The 6,000-nt window shown below is 46.9% G+C and overlaps 1 protein-coding gene across 1 annotated transcript in view; it reads left to right on the top strand.

Annotated features, from left to right (window-relative positions):
• The window catches only part of LOC126581615 (tyrosine-protein kinase Btk29A), a 72,469-nt gene that overhangs the window by 6,576 nt on the left and 59,893 nt on the right, over nucleotides 1-6,000 (top strand). The window lies entirely within an intron of this gene.

Raw genomic sequence — 6,000 nt, 5'->3', positions numbered from 1 at the left:
GGTACCGCTCCGTTCCATTCCACCCCTGGTTTAGTGATGGATCCATTTAATTGTTGTAGTTTTCAATGATGTGAATCGTTGATTTATGATGATTTTACGGATTCCACTGTTTGGCTGGCGTGCAGCTCTTGGTGGATTAAGATTAGCAATAAATGCGACATGATATACTGGCATGTTTCTCTGTTTGGTTTTGCGTCTTTATGGATCATTAAAAGGAATAGATAATACATAACATTATTTTTCAATACTGAAAGTAGAAAATTATTGCTGAACAGCGAGTAGCCGATGAACAACTCAACGATTAGCGATACTGCTGATTTTTATATTTAGTCAATTACTACAAACCACGACTGGAAACTATTTAATTTTATTAAATTAACTTTCGTAAATTACTACAAACCATGCGCTGGATGACCACGTCGCTTGCTCACACTTCCAGCTTATTGAGCATAGCGTGTGATAAGGATTTGTTTTCATTCGAATTTCGCATGCAACTGGAACAGATACCAGTTTTCGCAAAAAAAAAAATACAAATTATCGTATTTAAAAATAGCGACAAAAAAATCCAAACCTGCTAATTACTCATCCACCAACCCAATGCATCACGCAACGCAACGCAAAACAGCAGCGACACGATGGCATCGCGTTGACACACGCTCTCCAAACAGTCGTGGCCAGCGTACATTCGAAGGGAATCTGCCAACAAAACAGCGCATCCTTCGGGCGCTCCTTTGTTTACTCGAAAGCATCGGGTTTCCATTTTAACCCCCGACTTCTGGCAGACGCACCCGTCTGCCCGTTCCGTCATGGCGAGGGCGTTCATGTGGACTGAAGGGCACAATTATGCCGCGCTGGGTTGCATGGGCATACGGACAAGGGGCGTTAATGATTTTAATTGAGAACGTATGCTTAAAACGGATTCACCATCCTTCGTATTGCGTGCTCATTCCGTGCGTGCTAGATAAGCGCCGGGAAAAAATCCCTTTCGTCTGGATGCGCGTCCCCGGTTGCGGCGTAAAAGTTGAAGTACTTTAGCAGCAACACCATCATGTTGTATTCCTTCTGGATGCTGAAAAAAAGGACAGCTGTCGTCGGTGACAATACCAGGGAGGTGATCTTTTAGGATTCTTTTGCCACGCCAAGGAACAATCTGGCCAAATATTCCAACCATAAGGTTACAAATGGCACATCGTGTTAAGGAAATGAAAACTTTTCAAAATGTTTAACCAGAAATAGATCAGTTAAAGGCAATAATGTACTAGAATCGTTGTCTGCAAAAGGTCGTCTATCGCACGAATTTGATTTGTGTGTTTGGATTGTTGTGACGGGCTTCTCCTGTCGCGTATTATGTTTGGGTTAGTCATACTATACTCCCTGAGCTCGATGCTCCTGTATGAGTGTTCTTAGGGCTTTTCCCTTTGCCCCAGGATTGAACCGTGAGCATCGTCTTATTGCCAATAATGTGGAATTGCTTGTTTTCTTTACCTATTTACATTTCAATCATTTTAACTTAATATTCAAATCCTTAATGCCATTCATGGTTTGGTAAAGGATGACCTCCTTATGCTACTAGAAAGAAAAAAAAACACGATTTGATAGTAGAAAAGACTCCTACACCCATATCAGAAGGGTGTTTTTGGGCTGGAAAATTCATTTCCACGACAGCCTTTCACAGACACATTCATAGGACCCATTCGTGTCCTTACGCAGCCCACCACCCACCGGCCCATCCTAGTGTGATGATATTGGTGCACACTATTACGGGTTGTGTGTTGGTGTTCGCTCCGGTCGTGCCCCTTTGCCGGCGGAAGGATTTGTCGGTGGGCCACCGACACCGACCGCGACGGCGCGCGTCCGTTCGTGTGGTTGTGTTGGTGTTGTGGGCCGATGGAAAATTCGCACCAGGAGCCGCCCTATCCTGAAGTTTTCTTTCCTGCTTTTCACACACCACACGCACGGTCGTCGGTCGTTTTTCCGTTCCGTGCTCGATGCGCTGCGACGTGCGTAGTTTTGTTGTTTCGTGCCAGCGGAAAACCCGTGTTCGGTCCGTGCTCCGTGAATGCTGATAGCAGCCAAGAAAAAGGAGTGCAATCCAATCCGTGCGTGAATTTTCGAGTTATTCCTGTCACGCTTTCGAGGCAGTAAGAAGCTGGTCCGCGAGTTGGGTGGGGCCGGTATTTGTGCGAAAAGTCACTTTGTCCGGCTGGTGGTGGTCGCACCGGTTCAATGCGGCAATAAGGTGGAGTAGCAGCAGCAGCAGCAGCAGCAGCAGAAACAGGCGCCCTTCGAGTGCGCACTGCCGTGAATTTTGGGCAGTGGTGTTGAATAGAAGCAAAAGTAATAGATAACTAATGTCCTCGTTCGATTGCGTGAAAATTCATTTGCTACCACAGGATCGAATCGGTTCCTTCATTTGATGCCCATGATGTGCTGATGGATGCTGCAGTTTAGTGTCAGTGTCGAACATCCTTTAACCTTATTGGCGATATTGCGACGTGACGGGGAAGACCTCGGTAACAGATCAATCAAAGTCGGAAAATTCCCGGTCAATCCGTGTCCGTTCATCATCTTCTCCTAGTAGTGCGTCCATCCTATCGGAATACAAACGTATAGCGTACTGTCATTGTGTGAGTCGGTTTTCCTACGGTGTTTGTGTTGGATGCTTGACCAAGCGGGAGGGTTTTGCCTTGGCCGCCAAATTTGACCGACACCCTCATCCCATTCCATAGCGCGGGTAGTTTGTTGTTCGGAGAGCAGTGCGTAGCGCAGATCCTGGAACGCAATTTCAACGACAATCCTGCTCCCGGTGGAAAATCCGTCCACCATTCTTTGTCTCTTGTCGAGAAAAGGTGTTTACGGATTGGATTAGTGTGTTTGGATTTGATATAACTGCGCCAGTGGTATCGCTGCTAGGATAATTGTTCGTTTTTGGAACAGTTTAATAAAACTGAAGCAGAGGTAGGTTCCCTTAATGTCAGCTTTGTTGCATTAAATGTTGTTCAATAATATATTATTTGAAGTTATCGGTTTTCATTCGCCTTAAGTAGCATCTAATGCAAAGTATTTAAAAAAATCTCTACAGCACATCTTTGCAACCTGAAGTTATTGCTAGGTACTATTCTTTGCTTTTCCCAAAACACCTCAAGCACCGTTTGGCACACACGAATGCATTTTATGGGTTTAAGAATCGTTTTAGACTCACTGCTGCACTCATTCGCAAAAAGAAAAACGAAGAAGAAGAAAATGAAACATTCAAACGGTAGTGTCTGTGCCCTGGAGCGGGTAGCCATTTCAATTGCAACTGCAAACTGCCTCCGTTTGGCCTGCCTGCCCACGAAACTTCTTGGCCGCTTGCCATTAAAAACGGTTCAGGTCGTCGGGTTCAGGAGCGTCCACAAATGGTGAAATAGTGGTCCGATCCAATCCACCGTGCACGTGCACGGTTTCGCGTTGACCTAGATAAGGGTTAAGAGAGGGAGTGTTTCCGGTTGCCGCCCCCCCCGGGGGTGGTCCCCCTGGGCGACAATGATCTATTTGAGTTGGTTCTTCCTTTTTGATAACTTGTTTTTATCCCCCCTTGTAGCGGTGTTCTTTACTAAGTGTTTGCGTTCTTTTTAAAATTGGCTCACTTTATGGCGGAATCGTGGAATGAAGAGGTTTATTATGGTTAATTGTTCAGTAACAATGGCACTCCTCCCCACCGTCACCACTAAGGAAGGTCATGCATCATGTCCCACAGTCGGTCGAGGACTAAGGAATGCGCAAACTTTCGCTCCTGTCTCGCAAAGCCAAGTGTGTCCCTGTAGCCATGGCTCTATTCATGGTGATCGTGGCGAAAGGATTACAGTTGAGGCTTCTGCTGCACACAGAGACACCGCAGAGTTGGTCGACAAAAATAGATTGTCCGCCGCCATGACTAGAGGGCGAGAGGAGGCGATTATTGGTTACATTTTGATTCCATATGCTAGCCAGTTAGCCTAGATGCCATAATGGCAGGATGATGGTGGGGTACTCGCGGACGCCCGTTTGCGATGCTATTGTTGTGCCCAAGGGAGGATCTCTCTACTCGGCCAGGCCAGGCCAGGCCAGTAGCATAAATCAGTTATCAGTCGGTACCACAAACCGAACAGCATAGGCAGCCGCCTCGGATACCCCATAGGGCCCCCAGGGGGAAGCAAACAATCCGTTTGCATTGTTTCATTGGGACTTGCGCGCGGACATAATATGTTTCCCACCCTCGTTTTCTATTACAATCCTCCATACGATTGACTCGATCTCTCTTCCCTTTTCTCTCTCTCTCTCTCTCACTCTCCCTCTCGCTCAATCGAAACCATCCCCTTGCCGACGGGAATCCTTTGATGGGATTGCAGACCAATATGGAGCCCATCCGTGTGGGATGGATGACGCTCGCTCTGCAGTGTGCACTGTCCTCGATTTGGTGTGCAGCGTGAGAGGATCGGTGGCACTGAGCTGCACACACAGTGTGTATACACAATCGGAATCAAAAAAGAAGAAAGAAAAAGAGAGGTTGGCGTGGGCATTATGATTTATAGAACGCAACAAATCTTCTACCCTGATGGATACAAAGTAATAGAAATTAGCTGATGGAGAACAAGATTCCCTCCGGGGCGGGAATAGACACATGACACCTTTCGAAAGGGTTTGCATGCTGCTCAACTCGTTCAAGTGTTGAACGAAGCGATTTCCGCTGAATGAGAAGCGATCCTGCGGAGAGTGTGTCATGCCGTCTTCAGGTTTGTGTTACGTGATGGGCGGACCCCTTTCTCTTCGTTCCGTTTCTCTGCGTTTCGTTGTCCTGTTGTATTGTCATTTCGCCAGATTCGCTTCGGTCGCCAGCCAACCGTCCCTGAAGGCGAGAGAACGGTGAGAATAGCTCAATTGTTGACCCTTCAATAGCAAATACCGGACGATGATTAATTTGTCCTCTCACAGTAACGATTGGGACCGCGGTATTTTTTCGTTTTCGAATGTTGGGTTTTATGTCGCTTTAGAAGTGGAACGACCTACATCATCGCACCTCTTGTAGCACACACTCTCTTTTTCCCCCCTTTTTTGTTGTGTCCGTCTGTCTGTTGGCATTCCGGTAGGTCCTGCAACGGGCGTGCATAATTGATCAATTCATAACTCACACAAAACGAGACCTTTTGTTGGAGGAATGCACTGTACACACCGAGAGGATTATGCTTCTCCGGAGGATCCTCTTCTTCAATTCTATGGAGATGATCCCGCCGAACAGGAGCAATGATCGAGCGGCACCAATCTTTAGACTCAAGAGACTCGACACCATGAAAAAAAAAACATTAAAATATCTGTTTCTCTGTGACCCTTGCGTTCCACTCAACTGGTTCGCTGCCAGGGGCCAATGAACAAAAAAAAGAAGGTGTATTATGTTGAAGCCTCTATACTTCTTCCCTCGCGCCTCGCATTCTAAGCTTCCAGCGAGAATAGGGAGTCGTTAGAGGCATAATACCGGACTAAGTGCCGGTCGAGGTCACTGGCCGCTCCGAATGCACCGTTTAATCTTTGCATGGTTAATCATTTAAACAGATCACTGGAACCAATCCGGCGCGTACAAGCCGGTCGACCGACCGAAGCTACTGCTGGTAGCAGGAACGATGACGAAAAATTACTTCTTTCGTTCCAGTCCAGGATCAGAAGCAGGTACCTTCGAACGCCTGACTAGGGTCCGTGGTTGGAAGTTTAACAACAGAACGAAAAGCACTTACCAATAGTTCTTCTTCAATCGAACAACATGGCTGCAGTGCGCTTGCTTGTAACATGACATGCCAACGTACGAAACTGCAGCCACCGATAGAACGGTGGCAGGAAATGAGTACCGAGTCCTCCAACTCGGCTCAGCTCCAGCAAACATGAAAAGTGATATTTCCGCTTTCATGTGCTTCCGCTGTTTATCAGACAGGACGGCACGATACACAGGGGAGGAAATCGGAGTTGGCCTCGGGGCTTCTATTCTCTCCA

Source organism: Anopheles aquasalis, chromosome 2 (assembly GCF_943734665.1).
Source record: "Anopheles aquasalis chromosome 2, idAnoAquaMG_Q_19, whole genome shotgun sequence".
NCBI classification, from domain to species: domain Eukaryota; kingdom Metazoa; phylum Arthropoda; class Insecta; order Diptera; family Culicidae; genus Anopheles; species Anopheles aquasalis.
This window is presented reverse-complemented; position numbering and strand designations above follow the sequence as displayed.